General features: G+C 43.9%; 2 protein-coding genes across 3 annotated transcripts in view; one reads left to right on the forward strand and one right to left on the reverse strand.

Annotated features, from left to right (window-relative positions):
• Positions 1–18,888, reverse strand: part of VPS13D (vacuolar protein sorting 13 homolog D) — a 3,263,180-nt gene extending 3,244,292 nt beyond the window's left edge. The window contains exon 1 of the mRNA XM_069610908.1: positions 18,804–18,888. The gene's annotated coding sequence lies outside the window, so the exon portion shown is untranslated. The remainder of the gene's footprint in view (positions 1–18,803) is intronic.
• A 67-nt stretch (positions 18,889–18,955) lies between these two features.
• MRPS16 (mitochondrial ribosomal protein S16) overlaps positions 18,956–24,743 on the forward strand; it is a 67,298-nt gene continuing 61,510 nt past the window's right edge. Inside the window, exon 1 of one of the 2 annotated variants that reach the window (XM_069610909.1) lies at positions 18,956–19,129. The gene's annotated coding sequence lies outside the window, so the exon portion shown is untranslated. Of the gene's footprint in view, positions 19,130–19,167; positions 19,190–24,743 lie in introns of those variants that run through there. The other variant, XM_069610910.1, reaches the window with a different exon arrangement.

Consider the following 24,743-nt stretch of genomic DNA (forward strand, 5'->3'; position numbering starts at 1 on the left):
TGCTTGCGGGCCGCCCTTCATTAGGAAAGTCTTTGTGCCTCGCGGGCCGGAAAAAACAGCATGGCGGGCCGCAACTGGCCCGCGGGCCGTATGTTGTGCACCCATGCATTAGTTGAAGAGAAGGAGACGGAAAATAAGACAGTTGGGGAAGAAGTGTCAAAGTGTAAATTGAACCTTATACTGCCCAATAAATCAATCTCAAAAAAGCAACAAGAAAAAGAACTAAATAACGAGCTAAAATTAGGAAAGAATTACACCAAATGATGGATTAGTGCTTAATAGGGCCAACGGTTTGAGGCTGTTTCATCGCGTTCCGTCCTTGCGTGTGGTGGACGCACAGGAATTTTCATTTATTGAATTTCCTGATAACCAACGCAGACAGTGACTATCCATCTGGTATCCAGATTAGCAAAACTAATACTAGACGAAGGCCACAATTTACGGCCGCTGGGATTCAATTTACAAGAGGAAACAGTTTCCATCAAAGTAGACGAAGACCTACGAATTGGAACCCTTGAGGGGGACAACTGGAGGTGACCAAGGTCGGTCTCGAGAGGGCAAAAGTAGTGGAAAAATACTCTAAAAATGGATAGGAGTCTAATTGGAAATGGCTAGAAGGATTACTAGTTGAAAAATAAAACATCCAATAGCATCAACCACTGGGAAAGGAGTGGTCCCTCGTAAATTGGAATATTAGGGGGTCCTCCCATCTTTTTGACGAAGCTGGTAAAGATCTTGGGTCAGCTGATGTGCCTCCAGGAAGTGTGGCTTAGTGAAGCCCCCTTGATAGATGGGTATTGGGTTTCACTAAATACGGCAATTAAAAAAAATCAGACGGGTCGTCCAAAAAGTGGCCTATTGATGGCGGTAAAGAACAGTGTGGGCTGGGTGTTGGTGGGTAGTAACTTCCCATCACCCTTTGTTCAAGTGGCCGACTTCGAACTCCCTGAAAATGGGGAAACCACAAAGCAAATTCTCGTTGTGATAAATCTATACTGGAACCCGGTGGAAAACAGGAATAGCAACATGGCAGAAGACATAGCAGCAATAAATCGATGAAAAAGGGTAAAACGGAACGATCCCTTTATATTAATAGCGGGAGACTTAAACTGCACTTGCATAGATAAGAATAACAAACTTCTCTTAAATGAAGGAGACTCCACAAACTTGAAGAAAACAAGGGGGATTGCTTAGAATCAGATGCTCCAGTCAAGGGATTGTCTAATCCTAAATGAGAGTTTGGAGGGGGACATTCCAGCAAAACCGACCTGAGAGGTACAGTAGGAGAGCATCTGTTGGACTACATTTGTGTAGCCTCAAATACATCATTGATTTTAAAGTCACTGGTAGTTCAAGAAAGTCAAAAAAGTGATCACAATCAACTTAAGCTGACATGTCATGAGCTGAACTGAAGAAGAATCAATAAAGATGCTCAAAAGATTCAAATAAATCCAGGGAGAAATAGATTGGCTATTAATGCGAAAAAGCTGCCAGTCCTATCACAGCAACTAAGCAAAGAAGTGAATAAAAGGAAGAAGAGGAAGATTCAGCGAGATTTAATTATCTGCCATTATTCCAAGACTTTGTAACTAAGGCTATTGGGATTTCCGTAAAACCACAGATGGTCCATCGCCATACTTACGATAAAGAGATATCAACTAGGAAAAGAAAGCTGAAGGAAAACATCCGGCTATGGAAAAAAGATAAAATCGGGAAAAGAGTCAGAGATAATTCATAAATTAAAGCAGAGCTACCACTATTGGTTGAAGAGGCACAAAAAAAGCGTTGATTAATCACAACGCCCAAGCCGTGTTAGCGGCTATTCAGCTAGAAGGGCTTTTATCAACGAAATCGATGCTCCACAGGACGCCTTAATGACAACCTCACTTGCTGCATCTGTATGGCAAAAACACTTCTCTCAAACATCAGTACAGAAGAAGATTGCTAAACCAGCAAGCCAGCACGATGTGCAAGCGCTGGAAAAAAATAGTTTAGCAAACTTTAACCATAGATATTGACATCGAAGCAATTGAGGGAATCATGAAGAGCTTGAAAAACTCACGAGCAGCGGGTCCTGATGGATTATCCAATGCCGAACTGAACAAAAACCCAAAACTTTGGGATATGCTCCTTCACTCCCTGTATAAAGAGATATTAAAAACATCTAAGGCACCACTCTCTTGGAAATCGGCGATAGTAGTCCCTATTTTTAAAAAGGGATTTAGGTCAAATCCTGACAATTATCGGTCGATCGCCTTACTAGATGTGGTTGGAAAAGTATTAGGGACTATTTTACTAAAAACTCTGGTAAAATGGGGGAATATCTCAGACAATCAAGATAAGTGGCAAGCGGGATTCGTTAAAGGCATTGGGTCATCGCTCAATGTCTTTCTGATCAACTTGCTAAAAGCAAAGACAATGTACAAAAAAGGAGGTCAAATATTTATGGCATTTATTGATCCCTCAGAGGCTTTCGACTTGGTTGATAAGACTTGTTGTGGAAAAAACTCGAAAGTTTGAAATGCCTGAATCAAATTATGTCCACTATTAAAGATCTTCATTCTGGAACGACTATTAGAGTTAGACTGGACAGGGAAAGAAACCTATCTGATGAAATCCCTAGAAACGTGGGTCTGTAACTATTCATCTCAGACATTGAGGGTGCTTCCAGTGAGACAAGATCATTCCCGCCTCAAATTGGTAAGAACATAATTGGAAGACTCCTCTACGCGGATGACATAGTGGTCATTGACCAAACACCGATTGGCCTGCAACAACAGCTTGATGCCATCCAAACATTCGTGGAAGAAAACAGCTTGATAATAAATCCTGGGAAATCAAGGACCATGGTCTTCGGTACAGGAGGATTGGGGAGATAAAAAAAATACTCCTGGTTTCTAGAAGGGCAACGAGTAGAATTGGTAAAAGAATTCACCTATTTAGGTGTCAGTATCAATAAAAGCAATTGTGAGGCACCCCCGAGTAGAGTCTCTGCGGAAGAAAGCAAAAAACCTGGCAGCGCAAAGTAGAATTATGGTTTAAAAAAGAAAATACTGCCGGTATTCTCTGGCCCCATTGGTGCCATTTTTTTAGGTTGAAGGTGGCGCCCACCCTGACCTATGGGGCGGGGACCTCGGTTTTGCTATCTGAAGAGACCTGGCCCGACTAGAGGGGCTATTTTGGAGAACTGCTCCAAGTCTGCCAAAAAGTACTCCACTGGCCATTATTAGAAGAGAATTGGCATTAACATCGTTGAGAGCTATATCCCTGTGGAAATCCTTATCCTTCTACCACAAATGCATTGAAAAGTCACCAAAGGGGGGCTTTCTCAGCATTAAAAGTGGCTCTAGAAGACCCCAGTGAAAACCTATTGCAAGACTGGAAAAACATCTGCCAGAAGGCTTTATTGTACCTGAATGAAACCTCAGACTCTCTTGTTCTAAATCCTGAGCGGATTAAATTTAAGCTGTATAGAGTGGACTGGCTAGATACTTTAGAGTCATTACAACAAGGTACAAAGACTATGAAGACATCTGGGCGGCGCCTCAGAAATTGAATGTCCTGCCCCGATATGCGAGTATGTTTCCTAATCCATTTTTTAGGTCACAATACCTGCGTTTGAACTTATTTCCCTCTAATTTGCGGCTGAGTGAAAGGAAGAACTCAAAGATTTCACCAACTTGTAGACTATGTAAGCAAGGAGACGTAATTGAATCTATCAAACACTTGAATCTCAATTGTCCTGAACTTTTAGCTGAAAGAGACCAAGAGTTGGGAAAAATCCTTATTCAATTTTGCTGCAGATCTGTCGAGGACTGGTGGTGCACGATAATTAATGGAGAACAAACTCATATTACTGGCTGTGGCAAAATTGTTGACTTTGGTACAGGCCAGATTAGAAGCAACAATGCTGAAGGAGAACTAAGTCATATTGTGCGAAAAAACTGTTTTTAAATTCTTCGCTCGTTAGGTCATGTTTTTAGTGTTAAATCATATTTAATGATCTTTTCTCTTAATTTTATTATTTTTTTCTTTACCAGTCATCTTTGTTTCTTATTTTTGGTTATGATTTTACAGTTTCGATTATGGATTTTTGAATTTTGGTGAAAGGTTTTCTAATGTTGTAAAGCCATAAGTACGCCAAATAAAAAAACAAGCAAAAAAAAAAAAATTACGTACACATCTCCCTTTCTCTTTCTAGTACTTAAACGAGGTAAACCAACTCTTAGGGATGGACCGATCCAAATAATCACTCGGATCACTGATGCCAAGCGCACCAACCATCACCAATGTATTAGCCATCTATTACTAGGACGTCTGAATTCAGAGTACCCCGGAACGCAAAACACCTGTATCAGAAGCCCCAGCTTACTGTGTAAGTAAGTAATCAGACAGTCAATATTTAATACATGTGCTCAGATCTGCCCAGGTGGTGGTTTGATATGTGTCCTAAATCAATACTTCCTCAGCCTCTTTCGATGAAACTCCCACTGCTACGGCTAGACCTCAGGGGAGGGAGAGAATTGGCCCCAGCCAACACATACGAAATAGAAATAGTTTCTCATCCATTTACTGACTGGGCATCGTGACTTTTCGGTCTGGACAAGCACTACCCAAATGTAACAGACTGTCCCACCTCCTGCAGGGGCCAGATCTTTCCAAGTAAATAAGAACAGTCCCCCTTACATCTAATTTGCTCCACTATTTCCTCTGGTGAGGAAGGGATCAGAAAGAATAAAGAGAACAATTTCTTGAGGACTGAAACTTCAACACTTCTTTGGGCAGAAACACCAGATCACACCAAGAAAAGCGGTGTTTGTCTGAACCACCAGATAAGGTGCTTTGCATGCAAGGGTGCAGATTTCCTCCACGCTACTAGCGGTAGTGATGGCTACTAGGAACAAAGTCTTAAGGGTCAGTAGTTTGAATTACACCTCATCCATAGGTCCAAACGGGCCCAAATATAAGACTTTAATACCAACAAACGTTCCAAGGGCTGCATCCCAAACACAGCTACCAGTCTGGATAGTGAAAAACAAAAGGTTTTATCAACCGAATCCTTCGTCCATGATCGTCTGATCATGAACCAGTGAGTTCATAGAGTAGCTACTAAGAGCCCAAAAATAAACTGCCATATTAGCTGTAAGTTCACTATTGCACATCTTCAATTTCTTAAGTCCAACATAGCCAGAGAGTTAAAAATAGTCCACAAGTCTCAGAACAGTCCACTCTAGTTTCCCTATGCAGCAGCAGTAGACAAAACCAAGAGACACACTCTAGAATGCGCCACGTGTTCATTTAATGTTGTTATTCATGCCCATAGGTTAATACGTGTTTCGGCCTTGGGGCCCTTTTCAAAACCGGACATGTACAATCAAATCATACACATTATGCAACATCATAACATATCCATATCCCAGACAGAGAATAAGGGGTTGGAGTCAAAAGGTATGAGAAAAAATGTAACGAAGAACAGACAGACAAGAAAAAGAAAATAAACAACAAAAGTATAGTTTAGATACTAATTGAATTTCATATATCCAATTACTATTAATATTGTCCTCTGTATTACTAATAATCATACATCGAGGTCGTAGTGTACGGCCCATTACCCTCATGGCTCGATATTAATTAAATAAGATATTGAATCCACTTCCTATTTACAATGAGCTATTCTTGATTGATATTTCATGCATTGTAAAACAATGTTTTACTGTTTGATGCCTGTGTTGCAAATAAGACAAAACTTAAAACCATTAGAATTCACACCCGTTACTTCCCACATCGTCACGTGCTTTACTCACCCACAGCGTTATGATAATGCCTTTGCAATAGTGTAGGTTACTTCTCACGCATCAATTCTAGAGGGTGTCTCTTGGTTTCATTGTTTATTTGGAGGATGGGAAAAACTCCTATGACACTCTGAATGCGACTTAAGAGTTATGGGTCCTTACCAGCATTACAATACTGTCGCGGGAAGAGTATCCCTGAATACCCCACATTTACAATTCCAGCAGTAGATAAAAACCAGGATGACAGGGCAGATATTCTATAGCCACAGATTGAGCTACAAACTCATCCCATGGACAGCACGGCAAGATCCTCCAGCGGGACACAGCGAACCACCCAAACACTTCAAACCGGCAGGAAAACGGGAGGAAGACCACGCCAAGTGGCCTCCTTCCCAAAATCGTAGAAAAGAGACCGGGCCTGGCAGCCGTCACACTGCCAGTCCACCTCCAAAATGAAGCATGTTCACACGAGTTCCAGGCGGCACTGGGGAAGATGCCACAGATGGACTCCAGCAGTTCCAACCCAGCCGCTCCCGGGCTCTGCCACAATTCGAGAAACTGTCATGAACTCTACAGCTGATGTCGCCAGATCCCGCATGGTGAGGCAGCAAAAGAGATCTGGTGCCCCACCCCTCTGGGCCGACTCAGCCGCACAGGTAGGCCGCTTAAATCTCTGTCATTATGAACCCCTCCGATTCCGATAGTCCAACGCGTCATCTACACATGTTGCACTAGATGGTCCAGGGATGAAACCCTCACCCGCCAATCGTTCAGATAAGGCAAGACCTCCTGGTGGAGAAAGGCTACAGGGGTTTTGTACAAATGTAGGGTGCCAACTTCAGCCAGGAAGGGAGTGCCGAGAACTGTCAGTCAAAATACTTTATTTTGGCTGCAAAAGCCTTCACATATAAAAAGACATCTCATATTAATTTTAAAAACAAATAGCCTAAAATGTTAAATGCATATGAAACGCCTTACTAAAATTCACAGTATACATACATTGATACACTCCCATACATGGGTTTAAAATGTCCAATACATTTGAATCAGCTTAGATTCCAGGAAAGATAGGTCAACTACAACACTCATTCCCCTGTGTCTGACCCCTTCCTAATTCAGGGCCTTATTTCTCAGCCACCAGGCTCTGTAGATATATCGGGCAGTCCCATACGGAATATAGAGAATTAGAGATTGGGACAGAAGCTGGAGCGCAGCAGCAGCTTGACGAATTCCCTAGTCTATAAAAAAATTTGGCGCAGATACAAGCGCCTCAAATGGAGTGTCTTTTCGCAAGTTGAAGTGTGTGAGTGTTTCGTTAAAAAGACCACACAAAGGACATCTTGCTACAGCATCCAGTCTCCCAAGGTATGCTAAACATTCTCTAGTCTGAAGCGAAGGTACAACGGTCGCTCGAGGGGAACTGAAAATTGCTCCTTATCGGTATGTGAAAAGGTCTACAAATGACAGACAATTCTTGGCCTGGATTAAATGAATAATCCTATGCTGACATTCCATCTTGAAACGCTTTGTGGTCACAAAATGATTGAGTCGCCTTAGGTCAACAATCGATCTCAATTTACCCGATGGTCTGGGGACTAGGAATACTTCTTGATAGCTCTCTTATGAATCAGTTCCTGGAAGGACTGTAACATGGCCCTCCTCTTGGCTCGAGGTCTAGGCAAGGGAGTACAAATAACCTAGAGGGCCTCATTGTTGAGCAGAATTTGATCCAATACCCCCATCGAACCAGACTGTTGATCCAACAGTCCTTCGAAATTTGGCACCATTCATCCCAGAACCACTGGAGATGGCCCTCCATCTGGCCTGGCGTGAGGACTTCTGAGATTTAGGGGGTGACAAAAGCTTTGTTTTTATGGCAGCATTTTCTGTCTCACACCCTCAGAACATCTGCGTGAGGCGTAGTTTGAGGACTGGAGCTGGCCACTTTTTTGTCTGATTAAGAGGTCTTAGACTTGAAAGGCCAATTTAGCTCTCTGGCATGCTGATCTCATTTGACAACCTTGTGTACTTTTTCCTCCAAGGTATCAGCAAATAGCATTTACCGCTCAAACGAAATGGGCTGTGGCGTTCTGGTGAGAGTGTGTGCCATTCTCGAACATGCAGCTGGTGAAGTCCTACGACTGTAGACCCCATGGCCATTGCCAAGGTCTTAACCCCATCATAGACAGTCAGACAAACTGGATCTGTGTTCCGACATCTTGCAAAATGGGGGAAGATTTGGGACCATCATGCAGAGCTTCTGATAATCTCAAAACTATTTCAGCTGTGTATGTGCAGTAAGTGGTGGCACTTACTGCCAGGTGAACTCCTCCACAGACCATCTTCTAAGCCCCATTCACCTTCTGGACTATAGACAATCTGCCCATCAGACCAAGGCAAATAGTGTCCAGCATAACAGATTGGGGTAAAACCTTCTCCCCTTTTAATTGATCAAATGTGTCCAGGAATCTCCAGAATCGTAGACACGGTAGGGCCTGAGTGGGCAAGGCCCACCCAAAATCTTTAAATGTCCACTCAGCAGTGCTGTGTGGACATTTACAGAAAACAATGTCACTGTGGTGGGCCCAACTACATTAGCATCAGGCCTCACTTGTTAAACAATCCTGGCTACGCCTCTGGGAATCTCTGGGCTTTGATGTTATCTTGCTCTTTCCATTCTCTTAAAATGTAATTTTATTTCTGAGAACAGTAGTAAACCTTTAAGGTATGATTAAACTGAGGCAGATGATCTCTAGTACCTGTGTCTACTGATGAGGGTGGGACCTGGTCAGCAAATCCCATGTAATCTGCCACTTGACTTAGTACTTAAGACACTGTTTCCTTATCCAAATACTTCCCCTGTTGATCCTCCCCCAAGAAAGATGAGCATGCAGACTATGAGGATGAAGATAAGAGCATTTTTCTATATTTCTTCCTTTTTGTTTTAGAGAGAGAAAGAGAGAGAAAAATCACAGATATCCATTCACCTCTCCCCAATACTTGGCCAACTTTGAACAACTCAACCAGGCATGTTCTCAATTCCCCACATGATCACATTCCCTCCAGCATTTATCGGATATGCTGGTTTAATTTGAGCAAGACGGGCTGCCATTGCACCACGAGTTTGAGCCAGGATTCTTTAATTTGAATCGATGTAGTGAGTCTGGGGATTGTTCTCCAAAGCTTCTCTAAGTCCTGATTGGTCACCTCTTCCCCCAATGTACCCTGCCAACGTTTTTTTAATAACTAATCTCCATTTTAGATATTCCTTCCCCCAATATTTTGTATATGTTAGAGATAAGGACTGTATTCCCTGGGTTCGATATCATATTGTTCAAAAGATGTTAGTTCCGTGGTGGCCGTCGCCTTCTTCGGGGGAGCCAGAATCCAATGTCTTACTTGGAAATATTGAAACCTGGATTTTTCATGTAGCCCCAGCTCATGTTTGCATAGCGTAAAAGATTTTACTGTTTCACAAAAAACATATCTCTCAGCTACTCACACCCAGCTGCCTTCCATTCTCTAAATGCATTTGGTTCTAGGCCCGGAGAAAATTAGAGATTGAAAAATAGGGGCGTAAAAGGAGAGGGGAGGATGTTACACCGTGTTTTTTCACTGCGTCGTCCCAGATGTTTTCTACTGTGTGCATTATTTCACTCAGGTGTATGTGGGTTGGGAGATCAGGTTTCCATAACCATAGTGCATCCTTTAGTCTAGGCCCCCCCACAACTAATTCCATCTGTACCCAGCATTTCTCTACTGTGTCTGCGGACCATTCCTTTGTCACTCTAATTTGCGCCGCTGGATAATATTTCAGAAGTTCAGAAGACCCATCCCTCCCTTGTCTGGTGGTAGCATTAATGTGGTTAAGGCCATCCGCTGGGTCTTATTTTGCCAAACAAAAGCAGAGACCGCTCTGTGTATTATACGGAAAAAGGAAATACGTACCTTAATAGGTAATCCTTGAAATAAATAGATTGCTCTAGGGAGAGTGACCATCTTCGCTGAGTTGATTCTGCCCAGCCATGAGATTTTAAGTGGATCCAATTTTTTTATTGAAATTCAATATCTTTTAGTAGGGGGGGGGGGGGTATAGTTGGCTGCATAGAAAGCTTTAAGGGATGGGGTGATCCTTACCCCTAATAATGCGATTCCCTCCTTAGCCCATCCGAAACGTGTATGTGCCTGCAAGTCTACGGTTTCTGCTGAAGATAACGATAGGTTTAAGATTTCCGATTTATGCACGTTTATTTTCAATCCTGCCACTGCTCAAATGCGTGTGTAGCTTCCTTTATCGTGTTTAACAGTTCTGTTGCCATGAGCAGCATATCATCGGTGTAAGCCATTACTTTATGCTGTACGTTGTCAAACATAAAACCTTTTATTTCCTTGGTTTGTCTGATTGTGGCTAATAAAAAAGGTACCAAGTGTAAAGCATACAACATTGGGGAGAGAGGACCTCCCTGCTTAGTACTGTGACTAAGAGAAATTAAGGAAGCTAGTTGGCCATTTATTGATAGCCTACCAGATGGATTCTGACAGTTTGCCCCAATCCTGTATAGTTCGGTCCGAATTCCATTTTCTCTGAAAAAGAAAAGACCATTCTACACGGTCAAATGCCTTCTCTGCATCTATAGAAACTAGCACTGCAGGGATCTGTTTTTTCTCAACCTTCTTCAAAATATGACACACTCTACATATATTGTCATGTCTTTGTATTGATTTAATAAAGACGGTTTGGTCTGCAAGTATTAATGATGGTAGAATATCTACGATTCGGTTGGCCATCACCTTGTTGAACATTTTGGCATCTAGGTTGAGGAGTGCGATAGGACCCACAAATTGTTGGGTCTCTACCAGGTTTTGGAAACAGAATTATTTTCGCTTCTTCCATGGTGGGCGATATTTGTCCCATGTTCAAGAAAGAACTGAACAACTTAGAATGGGAGCTAAGATATTTGCATATGTTTTGTCAAAGCTAATGGGAAAGCCGTCTGGACCAGGCAATTTGTTGTTGAGTGTTAGTTTTCGGATGACCCGTAATAAGTACCTCATCTGGCGTGATAGTGTTGTCTAGGGTTTGACCATCGGCTGTCGTGAGTTTGAGAATACAACTGATTTCAAATATGTTATTTGTGCGAGAGGATAAGGCATATCAGATTTCTATAAATTAGAGTAAAATGTGTGAAAAATACCGATAGTTTCAGTGGTTGTCTCCTCAGAGGGTAGTTTAACTTGTTGTATAATCCGGGAGGCCTCCAGTTGGAGATCCATTTTATTAGCTTTTATGTAGTACCTATGTTTGAGTGATAAGAGGGCTTTTTCTTTCTTTGTGAGGTGGAGGTTTAGCCTACCATGCGCTGCACAGAATGTTTTCTGCATGCCTGGGCCTGTGATGTTTTCCATCTTTTTCATGATATGTGCTAATTCAGCTTCTAATTCCAATTCAAGGGCCATAAACTGTTTGTGTCTTTTGGCATCTGCTGCTAGAAGGACGCCCCTCATGGTAGCTTTAAACGCGTCCCAGAAAGTATTGAATGAGATCTTCCCTAGCAGATATAGGTCAAAGGATTCAGTGATGTGAGCTGCAACTTCATCTCGGATGACATGGTCTTGAAGCAGGGCATGCAGGAATTTCCAGGACCAAAGCTGTGGACTGGCAGTTGTCATATCTAATGTTAATTTAATTGGGGCATGATCCAAAAGAGTAGTTGGATGTGTGATAATTTGTGATATAATGCCCAGCAGTGGAGTGGAGGACCAAGTGTAATCTATACGGGAGAATTACCTATGAACGTGTGAATAAAAGGAATAACCTCTCTCCTCCCCGTTCAGGGCAAGCCAAATATCAACGTGGGATAGATCTACGAATATATATTGCAGCCCGCTCGAGGGGGGAAGGTGAGGCCCAGTGGGTCACCCCACTACGGTCCCGTACCGGGTCCCAGGTCAGGTTGAAGCTCCCCAGTAACAATAGGTCTCCCTCCCTAAAAACCTCCAGCAAGTTAAAAAAAAAAAAAACATCTTGGTCTGAGTTAGGGGCACATATTGTTGCACTGTTAATTTGATGGAAAATATGCTGAGAACCACAAAGACATATCGGCCGTCCCTGTGTGTTTCAGTATGGATTATTTGAAGGGCGCGACTAAATAAATACCCCTGTAGTTTTACTCGCGGCACATGCCTGTATTATTGTAGGGTAATAGCATAGGCGAAGTCTGTTTCTGTCTGTTTTACAGGTATGGTTATCTTGAAGCGCCACCAAATTCGGTTGGTGCCACCTCAAGAAGCACATGAATTTTGAGTGTATGGATTGCATAGGACTAGAGGATATTGACACATTGCTAACAGGATACATAAATAAGCATCTTACATTTACTTGCAGGTGAGATTCCCCCCAGACTTACCCACTACCCCAACTAACCTTAAACCACTTTCATGGACTACTTGACCCCACACCCTGCCCTCTGCACAAACACTCCTCCTGGAAAAAGTTCCCTGGTTTGAATCGCTGTCCCTGAGGGTTCCCGGGAGCAACTCACGTGGCTGCGGTTCATCTCTTGACCCAGGGTATAGTGTGGGAAGATCTAGCTCCCCCATCTGTTCGAAAGCAACAGAAAGATTCCTAGATATCCGATTCCACTCCGTCTGCTTCCTGTTGAAGTTTGCTTACTGCTATAAGTTCCGTCCCGAGTGAAATTTGGATTTTCTTTCCCCCAGTAGTTTTTAAGTAATTTTTGACTTTATAACGAAGGTTTCGGGTTTGGGCCTCTTAACCTTGATCTCCAGTCATCTTTTGGAGGACCCTTTCGGTTTCTTTTGTGCCTGTCGCCAGAGAGCCATCCCCACCCGTTGGTTTCTTGTTGCGTGTCGCTGTGTTAGGTTGGGTGTTATCTGTCTGGCTTCCTGTGATTTCTCCTTCTGATTGCAGCAAAGCCAAACCGGATTCCCTGGACATTATGCGTTGTTGCCTGGTGCCTAAAGTGAAAAGAAGTCCAAAAGGAAAGGTCCATCTGTATCTTATGTCCTTGGATTAAAGGATACTCACAAATTCATGCATATCTCTGCGTTTTTGGAGAGTTACTCTTGAAAGATCCTGATACAACTGTATTTCCGCACCATTATAGGAGATTGATGGTTTAGTTCTCGCCACCTTATGTATACGTTCTTTTTGGGGGTACAGTGCGTATGCTGCTAAGACGTCTCGAGGGCGGGTGCCAGGTTCCAGCCCCTTGGCTCCTACCCTGTGAACACGATCTAATGGAATGTCTATCGGCTCCTCTGCAGAGAATAGATCAGTGAATATCACAAGCACCGCATATTTTAAGTCTGGATATAAGATCGGTTCCAGAAGATTTCTAATCCGAACATACGATCTGCAAAATCAATTTTCACGGTCCTCATATTGTAATTGAAGGTTATGCATAATTCTGGATAGTTCTATAGCCACGTCCGATCACGTACCCTCTTCCGCAACATCATGAATTGCTTGTTCGGTCTGGTCCACCCTTTCTGCTAACGAGGCAGTTTCTTGGAGAACCTCCACAAGTGAACCTCCAATTTCAGCTGTGAATGTTGAGAACTGTAGATGAAAGTTAGATGTAAACCGCTCTTGGAACTCCTGGAAGCTTGTGGGAAAGTCTTCCTTGGATGTTGCCATGTTGAGAGTAGTATTCTGCAGTTCTGAAGGGGATTGCAATACAAGTATAGTTGAAGCCTCCGTGGAACTTGTTTTTTGCCCAAAGTTTTTCCAATGATTAGTGTTGTTTCTGTTGGGAATGGGGCAGTCCTGTTTGGTTTCCTTTCTCCCTATTGCCAGACATGTACTCGGCGTTGACAGCTTGCACATTGATTGCACTGGCGCAGATCCCCCTGTGCAGGAATTTGCTGCGATTTGTGTTCTGGAGTAGCAATATGAGAGTGTTAATATATTGTTTAAGGTTCGCCTGCAAACGTTTACTTGCTTTCTCTTTCCGTATGTCTTCAAGTTGGTGTCTGCCCTTACATGCAAAAGCACGCCTTTTCCAAGAGTTTACCTGCAGATAGGTTATCGCCTTGTTGTTTGTTATATGCATTAAAGACATAATGCCAGCAGATAGGGTAAGCATTGATAGTAACGTGAGAATATCCACGTGCTAAAATCGGGCTTTTGAAGGTTGAGGTTGCAGCTTAGCTAAGGAATGAGTATGCCACTGTTTGTATTAATTTGCTCTGTTTTGATGCCTTTGTATCCCTAACCCGGCTTGTTTGGTGGGTTCCAGACTGAAGGGTTCTTCCACCCTACGCTGCTGTGTGCTGCGCTGCGGCCCCTGCGCACGTATCACCAGTTTCCATTGAGCGCTCCAAGGGTTTGCCCACCACTCTACAGTCACTTTGGAGGGTCCGACACATCTGAGATTACAGCAAATACCTCGGCCAAAGGGCTCTCCACTGCAGTTGGAGTTCTGGCATGGCTGACTTCACAGAGCGCTGCCAGCTGATATGGGCTGCATGCGCATATCCCAACCTCCACATTTCCGTGGCTGCAAAGTAGTTTATTAGGTAATCCCGCCTGCGGGGGGATGCAAATCCGATCACCCTGTCCTCCTTGGGGCCCAGAATTCCCACTGCTCACATCTGCAGGATGGGCAAAAGCAGTCGGGAGACAGAGCGTGTATCAACACGTCTGCGCTAAGCGGCAGCCATCTTGGAATCATGTTTCTTGCTTTTAACCACCTCCTCTTTATTATCCTTTTTGAATAGTTTCAGCTGCCTTTTTTTCCAGAGATCTCAGGTTTGCCTTCATACCTCTTCCTGGATCTCTCAGGGGATGAAGAACTGGAAGACTCCCGATGCCACTGCTATTCCAAGTGCAGCCCCCATAATGCCTTCAGAGCTTGTACTGGACTGCGCTCCTACCAGGGACAATGCAAATAGGGGACCTGAAATAACCAAGGTGGGGGTTCTTCTGCTATACACCACGCGGGAAACCAGGTAAGTTCATCTGTTTATTTGTGCCCAATAAGTCTTAGTGTAACACAGGAAAAACACTGGCCCATCCACACAGCAGCTCAGATCACTAACTGTCCACCACATACATCATCATTCAAACACCAACATTTCACATGACCCCATCACATTCGACTGACAGCCACCCCACTGACAGCTAAACAATACATAATGTACAGCAGGAACATTACTACACCTCTCCCCATTTTCATTCTTACAACAACCCAAAGTGGACACCAGACGTGGCAAAATGAACGCACTAGCAATCAACCTTACCTGCCAGCAAAACCACAGTGAGATTTTATTTTATTGTTTTTTATAACGCGCCTAATACCGTACCAGAGTTCGGTTTGTAAGCGCGTATCTGGGATTCGGGCCTCTGTTGCTCTGCGTGGCCCATGTTTCAAGACCAGCACGTTGCCCCCGTGCTATCCTCCGTTCACACACACCACAACAAGTGAGAGACAGAGGAAACAGCTGAACGATAACCTCTCACTAGGCAATCACAAACGTTCGGGCACCAAACAGCCACGTAAGCAGGACACCTACCATGGGACAAACCAAAGAAATGATGGAATACAAACAAATTGGAAAGCTGGGCAGCCTGCACAGCACACACACAGCTAATCAACACTACAACATAGACAACCAATGCCATCCACCGGGCACAAGAGATAACCGATGTCCAACAGTGACAACGCCTCTACACACCATTCAACAGCACTGAACAAACCAATTACACACACCACCACTGTAATCAACAGTGCTCCTTGACACACCCGACTGCAACCAACAGTCGAAACTCCAACACACCACCACCACCGTAACCAACAGTCTATATTGCCCACACGCCACACAGCCAACAGTAAAAACTCCAACAAACCACCACAACTGTAATCAACAGTGAAAATGCCACCCTGCACACCTTTGACAACACGACAATACAAAACATAAAAACACACAAAAGATAAGTGCAAGGCACACTTTGAAAACATAAAAATGTACGTCCAGCAAGATAATGTACATAACCGGTGAAAACAACACCCCCCGACCCTCACATCCAAAGCTTTCACCCGAGAAGAAACAAAAAGTTACTGTCCCACAAAAACGTATACATTTAGTCAAAATACCCCATTTACAATAAACATGGAGTGTCCCTCAAGGAAAAGTTCCCACGCCTGCAAGTCCAAAATTCCCCCTAGAAAGGAAACTGGAGTTAGAACACGGCTAGGAAAAACAATGAGTCACCACATGGCAACACTATAACAAAAGTAGTCCATCCAGAGGCCATAACACAAACACTCACCCAACAATCAAAGGCCCCAAACTACATCAGCCCATGACCAACCCTACTAAGGAAAACACTAACCCAGAGGCACAACACAAGGATTTATCGGCCTCCCACATACACCTAACACCACATTAATCTTCTGACAGCTAAGGAGCTGACCATAAAAGCCCCACAAGTCAGGATCAATTTCTCTCAAATTGTCAACGGAACATCTTCCACAAAACTCCTCGCCACTCAGCTCACCCACCGTACAGATGGGACAACTCCTTTTTATCAGTGACCCTCCAGAGACACAGCACCTATTCTGGTGTCCTTCCAGATCAAACCTCTCGAACGAATTCACCATGTCAGAGGATTCCATGTCAGCGGGGTGCTGCCTCTTCCTCCCCCTTTTTCGAGTCACTGTCCACTGTTGTCACACCAAGCCCTGGGACACACGGCCTGGCTGTTGGGGAGTAAAAAGAAGAAGCTCCTATGGAACCCAAGTTGCGTACCACTGCAGAACCGCCGAGTTCTGCGTGTCGCAACACTGCTTCCAGCCAACGACAGAGAAACATCTCCGTCCCTCGCAACGTCTCTGTCCAGAACATGCCTGCACAACGACCTGTCACTGTAACCATTGCCAACAATGACGCCTGGTCAAACACTTACTCCCCTGGGCACTGCCACTGGACCACCCGGCTCACAGGTTACAGGCAACACCCAATGAAAATGAACATCCAGAACCACCTCGGGCACGGACACAAACATCTTTTGTCTTGCGCAAATCTCTCCTGCTCCGCCCAGACACAGCAAAATGCACTCTTCTTCCTGCGCCAACCGGCCCGCAGGATCACAATCTTCCATAGCCCTGAAAGTCCAGCCAGTTCAGGCCAGACCACAAGCACCTAACGGCCTCCGCTGGCCCCAATACACACCAGGAGCACATCCTAACACAGATGTGGACAGCAACTGCTCAGCTTCTTGCACCACCCCGCCAGCAAGGTACATGTCGCTGATGGACTGCTGGATGGGAAATTTTCGGGGGCAGTGTCTGTCTCTTCCTGTGCTACTCCCCTGCAGCAGCTCCTGGTCCTGGATCCTCGTCACCAGTGACGTAACCAAGGTGGGGTTCTTCTGCTATACACCACACAGGAAACCAGGTAAATTCATCTGTTTATTTGTGCCCAATAAGTCTTAGTTTAACACGGGAAAAACACTGGCCCATCTACACACAAGTTCAGATCACTAACTGTCCACCACATACATCATCATTCAAACAACACCAACATTCCACATGACCCCCATCACATTCCACTGACAGCCACCCCACGGACAGCTAAACAATACGTAATGTACAGCAGGAACATTACTACAGAACCGTTTCCAGAGCTTATTTAACTCTCCTTGAACGCCCAAATCAATCTGCCCCACGTGCACCAGCGGTGCAACACACGTTGCTATGGCAACCTGTACAAAAAAGAAATACACACCAAAATAGGAAAAAAATGATGCAAGTCTCTTTTTACGCACATGTTCCCTACTCCTTACCAGCAGCCCTTGTCAGTAACCACCGACCCGGGGCTACATTAGCAGACTTGTATCCCATTCATACTTTACAGTGACCACTGCAAGTTCAATAGGCGGTCCGTCGCAGGGACATACCACAAATCAGCTCATTCCTCCAATCCTTGGAGGGTGGCCCTGGACTGGGGTTTCGCCACGTTGCCCCTCAAAAGGATACACTTGTAGAAAACTGCTCAGCTGCATCCACGGGTCTTTGGTTTAGGGCATGAGAGTTTTTAACTGAGGCATGATGGGTCACTAAGGGTATCATAATCTCGGTGGTGGAAGCAGAACATATAAGCAAAAGGCAAAAAAGAAAGGAAGAGTTGCTGGAATGGGGTAGGTACCTCACAAGTACATCGCGAGGAAGACGAACGTGGAGGAAAGGTGCTTCACAATAAACATAAAAAACAGTTGTCTCAAAAATGTATTTAGAGACACGCCAGACAAGCCTACTTTTACAACAACTCAATTGCATTCATACGGAGAAACGTAGATGCCAACTTTACAAAAAGGCACACACCCCTCCAGCATTCAGTGACAGCCACATGGCTGTTCCTTGTTGACAACCCGTGCAAGCATGCGTCGGAGGTGTTTCCAAATGATAATACATGAAATGCTCCAAAAGGAGACTTTAAACAACTTTGGAGTGCTGCAGGAAACGAAAGAGTATGTATTTACATTGTCAATAGTTAACCTAATTAGAAAATAATGTTTGAAGTGAAAGTTATTATTCAAACCGGAGACCTTAACCAGTATGCGCACAGACGAATGCTGTTGATACAGCTATGCATCTGAAAGAAGTTAACATATTTTGGGCAAATACCGAGGGCTGCACACGAAATAAGTATACGTAAGGACACATGCATGGGAGTAAATGACATGCCAAAGTTACGAGTACTCACGATCATTGATTTCGCTGGTTGAATTCCGTTGACCCAAGTTACATTTCCTCACCATTTCTAGCCTGCGTTCGCATGGGGATAAAAAGGGCGAGTGGGGCTAGGCGGGAAAGTGTGCATGTGTCAGAAAACAGGTGTAAGGAAGGTGGGGCGGGGGGTGTTAGGAGGATTGTTCGAGGGGCACATGATGTATTGGCCAAACGGGTTTTAGAGAGGTAGTTATCAATTTACGGCCGTCACATTATGGGAACTTTCCCAGTGTTCCTGCATTCTCGCCTCACTCACCCTTTTAAGACCCCCTCAACCGGCTTCATGACACCAACCAGTTCCAGGAAACGACTTAGCGACAACGCTATCACGTGAACAAAACGTACAGTGAAACTGGCGCCTGCGCCTGCGCCGTGCACCGTGACTCCGCCCCATCTAAGAGCTGCCCTATGAAGGGACGGCTCTAGGATGAATGTGGATTCCTACTGGTACAAGAGGCTTGGCGGAAGTAGAGTGGAGAGGACGATGTCTGCCTCTGTTTCCTACTGAAATTCACACCACAAGTGCGAGACCTTGAGACTCACGTGTTCTCGAGGCAGAGAAACATCAGGGTCTCAGTGCGGGTAAGAAGCGTGCTGGGCGCATGCACGAAGGGCAGGTTCAATTCGTACATGGAGTGGGTGGTTAGACATTTCTTTAAGTGCGATTATTTTATAACTGCTTTCCACCGCCTTATAGCGCAGCGCTTGGCTTCGGGTGTTAAGGTGGAAGACACCACGTTTGTGTCTAGTGGGAAGGTCTCACGCATGTGCACTTGTTAATGTTTTAATCTGTAATGTTGTTAAGTACGTCTAATTTAATAACATACTGTATTATCTACCTGGGATACTGTATTGGTAGTGATATATAATGCATACGTTTCAGAGTGCTTGATTCCTGCAGTTCTGCAACCAGATCCCTGACCTTTTCTTCACCATCTGTTTACTTCCAGGCCTCTCGATCTGCATGTCTGTTCTTGACTCTCTTCGCTAATGCCGCTACTCTTTCAAAGTTCCATCTTTGACCTTGTTTGTGTCCCTTGTCACCATGAATTCAGATAGCAAAACTGGCAACACCCTAACTCTCGCTCAGCTTGCAAATGACTTCTAGTATCTGTTATGCAGACATGGTGCATGACAATGATCCCTGATGTCTACCATCTCTGTAATGCTGCACCACAATCTGGTCATGTGGTACAGAGTTCCTAAATGATTTCCCGACTCGGGAGGATAGTTCAGGGGCAACCTTCTTGCCTTGGAAGCAAGACTAAACAGAGCACCACAGGTTCGATCCCCGGGTCTGCGTTTAGAAACCTCTGGGTATTAAGTGTGTTATAAAAAAACCTGTAGTGTCTTTTCCGGGTCATCGGTGAAGGCAGAAATTCCTATGGCCCTAAGGAATGGTTAGCCATCACGTCTCTGCAAACTGATCTAGCTATCCAGTCCCAAACATGTACCTATAATTTCTAATGTTGGCTAGATTGAATTTAAATCTGCATAGACAAGCCGATTATTCATAAAGTGAATTAAAGAGGATATGCACTACTGTTATAGTGCAGTATGAGATACTCTACATGGCGTGATCCAGAGTAGCAATAGCCATCTTAATTTGTTCCTAGTCCAAAGCATATATGATACTTCTAAATAAATGTCTATATCGTGAACGGTTATAGCATGTTGTTCACACCTAAGGATGGCCTCACTAGTATCACTTAAGGCGCTAATAACATTGATTAGAATGTTCAATGCAGTTCACTATTTTCCAATAGAAACACTTACACTGCAGGTTTAAGTGTCTTGTGATGCTGGTGAGGGAAACCTCAGAATATAGGTATCCAGTACTGGGGCATTTCTTTAGTAGCTACTTCCCTTCTATTTTCTTTAGTTTGGTCAAGTGTTTGTAGCCCTTTTCCCCCGTACTTGCAATCCCATTGAGAAGGACACTTACAGCTATGTATTGAATGGGGTACTATGTGTATTGTAAGAGGGGAAAGGAGTTCTCATGGTATTGAAATGGAAGATAATGAGTGACAGGAAATAAAGGGACAGAGCTGGACAGAATGGTGGGTGGGGGTGAGGGCTCGAGGTGGTAAATTGTCATGCAGGTTTTGTTCAAGGAGGGGTGGTTGGGTTTTGGGGGAACGTGATTACTTATGTTGACTGGTCACTGTGTGTTCTATTTTATAAAAACTCAATAAAAAGATGTGTTTGCACTATATATCAGCCCCATAAAGGAGCACGATCTGGGTATTCGCTTTGTATGCTTGTAGGACAGCATCCAGAATAACCACAATGAGTATGGGCGAAGTTACGTATAAACTACAGTTGTTGTAACACTTTAGTTTTGATTTTATCTACCTGGGATTGCCAATTCAATTTATTATCCACAGTTACAACTAAATAGGCATATGGAGGGACAATCTCCAGATCATGTAGCCCAATCTTCCAGGTGTAACTATTTTGATGATCTGGAACTCGGATAAAATATCATGATCTTAGTTTTAGTGAAATTGATTACCAATCCATTGATCCTAGAATACTACTGCATTTTATTCAGCTGATGTTGAAGTCTGCTGGCAGTACAATCCATTAATATCAAATGATCTGCATCGCCAAGCCACTGCATTTGACAATAGCGTAGTCTCGGTGGATGTGCTTCTTCAGTGGTGAGTACAGCAGCGAGGTCCGCAAGATCTAGATTACGCAATGTGGCTACTAATATGCACCCCTGCTTAACAACTCTATGGGTGGACATGGTGGTGACCACCCCTTTGATGTTTAATCTAACTTGTACCTCAGGCTCCAGCGTAAACCTGTTGGATAAGCTTTTGCTATAATGTGTCTGCCTGCCCGGTTACAAAGGCAGAGTTAAAAGCTACATACACCGTCTGTTGAAACAATCGCCAACATTTTTCCACTGTGGGCACAAGGGACAGCAGGTTTACATAAGTAGCTTACTCTTTGCAGAACCCATTTTGATTAATTAGGATGACTTTCCTATCAGAAGCCCACTTCTTCAATTTGTTAGGAAGAACACGAGCAAAGATTTTGGAAGGTGCATGCTATCTAAGCAGGTGGTTGTTGGATTTCCGGTAATACTAATGGCCAAGAATAGGGCGTGTAACAAGACAACCACAAAGTTGAATTTTGTTTAATTGGAGCATTGCTAACCCCATTGTGGCCAGGAGCTTGGGAATTATATAATTGATAATATCAATTTGATTCTCTATCCCATCCCAGAAGATCCATCTATCGTTACTTTTAAGGGGGTAATTAACAAGTCTTTCACAGTCCAGTGGGATAGCCTCTCAATTTTAGATGCACCTCCTAATAAGGGCAGGAAGGAAGAAAATGGATTAACTAGTTTACAAAAGCCTTCGCTGTTAGAGCTTCTCACCACCTCCATCAAAGCCCTCCACTGTTAATTGATTTTCTCAAACCGATATTGTCTTTGCCAATTTCGGTATAGGATCTTTATAGCTTTCAGTGCTTGGTCATGAGCAATGCCTCATTGCATTTGCTCATATATCGAGGTCCCTTATTAATAGCATTTTTGCATCCCTAATAGCTTGATCGAAGCAATGAGGATGGCTACTGCTACTATATGTCGTAAGATTTTTGCAACTACAAATCGTAGGGAGTCAGAAAGGCTCTTAATTCTTGTTGAATATCTCTTAAATGCACCCCTAAAGAAATCCATGTGGGTAAGAAAATTATCATATGCTGTAGTATATGAATAGTAGTATAGAATAGTAGCACTATGTGTACAGTTACACTCTATGCATATGGTGTGTCCTTGTGTAGATCATTTTCGCAAGAGGCTCCATCCAGCACTATTAAAGAATTTTGATGCAATATAAGTTGGATTCGCATTTGCCTTATTGATATTAATATCTCTCCATCTGATTCTGTTTATCCGCATATTAATGTCTGTATTGCCTATTGCATCAAAGGTGTGACTGGCATCATAAAATGGTGGTCTCTCTCCTCTCGAGGGATAAAAGTTAAATCTACCTCGGGTGGGAATTTATGTGTGATCTAAAGCTGTAGTTGGGGGTTGTTGCACTATTGGTGCCTACCCATGTATAGTTACCGGACAATCACATGTGCATTAACCATTCTTCGTGTAAAGGCCATGTTCATCAAATACTTACACCCGCTCAATGGCTGGTTTATTTGAGAATAGGGTAAGGTAGATCCTGTTAAGTAGCCAACCTAGTAAAAAAATCGTTTTGCACTTCGTGACAGTTCATTGTGTAGTTATTCTGTCATCCAATGTGATTTCATCCCTGAGTCATGTGTTGTAGGGCGACTATGCTAAAATTACCAATGTTCTTTAATAGTCCTGCATCTCCAAATAAATGCATGTGTCCACGAAAATTCCAAGAAAGTCCCTTAATTCTAGTGGCTATGGACGATTCAAATGGTTGGCGGGAAGAAAAGATGACAACCAGAACTAGTCTAGTTTACGTTCGCCCTCTAAGTTAATGGATGAAGCAACTCATTTCACAGCTCCATTGCCATTTATATTAGTAGTAATCCATTCAGTGTCTCTGACTAGCAGTCTGTCCACAGCACTTTGCTCTCCCATTTGTGAGGAATCTGAGGGCACCCTCACTTCTTTACCCAACATATCGTCCTCCCAGGTGGCCAGGGAAAGGCTGTCGCTTTCATGTCCTGACCCTGGGAGTAGATAGGCGAGGGACGATCACCTGAGTGAAGGAGACTTGGGGAGTGGAGATGAGGCACCCTTGGGCGGGACACAGTATCCCCCATTTCCCTTTTGTAAGGAGTCGAATATCCCCCAGGCCTTTGCAGGGTATTACCATCTATTCCCTGTTTTTCTAGAAAAGCCTCTTCGAACACACACCACTTAGGTACAGAGATGAGGAGGCCACCATTAACGCAGAAGACGGACTGGAAGAAGAAACATGAGTGGTCTAGTTGTTGGACTAGTTATTATGGAAGCAGTAACTTTTTAAACTGAATCAGCTGAGAGGTTTGGAGAGAGACGAGGGAAGTGCGAAGCAGAGTTCCAGGGCTGGATTTGTGGTGGTGAGACAGCACCTTTCCGAGACGCTGAGAGGTATCGGGCACGTGATCGGGTGCAGTGAGCGAGAGGGGCTTGTTGGCAGTCTGAGGCAAAGCTGATGAAGCAGTGCGGCACAGAGAGAAGGTACTGGGAGCGTTGGAGAGGCTCCTGCTCACAGATGCAGGACCACTGACTGCGGACTACCGGACCTCCGAATGGCAGATGGAATCGGCGCAAACATACCGCAAGCAGAGATGAGACCCCCGCAAAGCCACAGAAAGTGGAAACCAGACCGTGAGAAGGGCGGTGAGCCTGCTTGGGTGAAAAGGGGACCCCGGACACGGTGGATGGGTGGTTTAGTGTCGGGAGTCATTTGATTTTGAATATCTGAATTTAATAGAATGAAACCAAGTATTAACGTGATGAGAAGCCGTATAATCAAGCATTGCCAAGAGGCATGAATAGTTGTGCAAGAGAACTATAATAGTACCCAAGTCTGTATGCAAGATAAACCTGGACAAAAGCAATCAGATGCTTTCATCAAGAAGAGCAAGTTTCCAAGCTGGAGAGAACTGGGAAGTTTGTGAAAAAGGAACTATAACGGAAACTATTTCGTAGCAGGAGAGTGTACTGAGAAGCATATGTTGGTGTTGCAAGTTACTAAGCGAATGAATGTTGAAGTCAGTGATAATAAAGCTTAAAGGGCACTTGAAAGGATAACTAGTCAATCCTCATTGTGAAGCTGAAACTGTGGCAAGATATATATATAGCCGATCCAAGTAAGGTGTTGGTTGCCAGACGTGTAATGGGTGGTCTGTGCGGTCCAACAACTGTGCCTGGACTGAATATACCCACCTAAGGAAAAGCCACGTTCTGATTGAATGAATAAAGGAAATGTATGTGAACTGAGATTGATGAGCTGAGCTGTATGAATTGGTGACAAGTAACCAAACCTGAGTGTTATTTTGGAACTTTGAATATATCAAGGAATTGTTATTTTGAGACATTAGAAGAATTGAAAGCTTGGGGAAGGGAATCCCTCTTTTGTAAAGTGAACTATTGGAAACTTGGGGAAGGGAAAGCCCTTTTCCACCTTTTGGGTCAAAATAAAAGTTCAGAGCTTCTTCCAGCTCTAAACTTTTATTTTTACCCCAAGTCTATTTTGAA

This window comes from Ambystoma mexicanum, chromosome 8 (genome assembly GCF_040938575.1).
Source record: "Ambystoma mexicanum isolate Mex_15411 chromosome 8, UKY_AmexF1_1, whole genome shotgun sequence".
Lineage (NCBI taxonomy): Eukaryota > Metazoa > Chordata > Amphibia > Caudata > Ambystomatidae > Ambystoma > Ambystoma mexicanum.